The sequence below is a fragment of the Echinops telfairi genome, unplaced genomic scaffold, assembly GCF_000313985.2.
Source record: "Echinops telfairi isolate 266 unplaced genomic scaffold, ASM31398v2 ScPeMD7_2291;HRSCAF=2852, whole genome shotgun sequence".
Classification (NCBI taxonomy): domain Eukaryota; kingdom Metazoa; phylum Chordata; class Mammalia; order Afrosoricida; family Tenrecidae; genus Echinops; species Echinops telfairi.
This window is the reverse complement of record NW_022106189.1, coordinates 21716421-21717311: the sequence shown is the minus strand read 5'-3', so window position 1 is coordinate 21717311 and position 891 is coordinate 21716421. Positions and strand designations below refer to the sequence as shown.

General features: G+C 40.0%; 1 pseudogene; it reads left to right on the top strand.

The window, feature by feature from the left end:
- The first annotated feature begins 751 nt into the window (after positions 1 to 751).
- The window catches only part of LOC101651665, an 11415-nt pseudogene continuing 11275 nt past the window's right edge, over positions 752 to 891 (top strand).

Here is an 891-nt window from a genome sequence, read left to right as displayed (position 1 = left end):
ATGTGTGTATGGATTGGGATAACAGTTGTATGAGCCCCTAATAAAATGTTTAAAAAAAAAAAAAAGAGGTCATGACGCCATAGATTCACCCAATGCAATGCATCATTTAATCTCTTGGTGGTGGCTGCTTCCATGAGCATTGATTGTGAATCCAATCAAGAGGAAATCCTTGACAACTTCAATTTTTCTGTTTATCATGATGTTACCTATTGGTCCAGTTGTGAGGATTTTGGTTTCTTTCCATTGAGCTGTAATCCTCATTGAAGCATGCAGTCCTTGATCTTCATCAGCAAGTGCTTCAAGTCCTCCTCATTCTCATGCCAATTTATGGAAGGGGCGCTCAGAGATAGAAAGAGACATTCTCACAGGGGCCATTCCTAATTTAGTAAGTGGCAACATGGTTATTCAAATCTAGATTATCTGATTCCAGAACTTGAGCTCATAACCACTTTCCAAGGTCTCCAATTTAGGACGCCATAACACAGAAATACACAGACTCAACTGATTTTTTTAAGTTATTTAATATTTTCCATCAGTCTTTGAGCTAGAATTTGAAAAGGACAAAGCTTCTAATTGAAAGAATTAGGTTCAAATCCAGGCTCTGGCTGTGTGACCGTGTGTGACTTTGGACAAGGTAGTTAATGTCACCCCCATTTTGTTCAGATGAACACATCAATGCCTATAACTCTGCACACAGCGATAGCCTTTCATTTGCCCTGTTTGCAACATCAGAAAGATGGAAATGACCTAAATGCCCATCAGTGGGAGAATCGGTAAGCTGTGGTGCACACACATGCTAGAATACTATGCGGCATTTAAGAGCAGCCCTGAGCAAGATGTGACAAAATAATAATTTATAAATTATCAAGGGCTCATGAGGGAGGGGGGAGC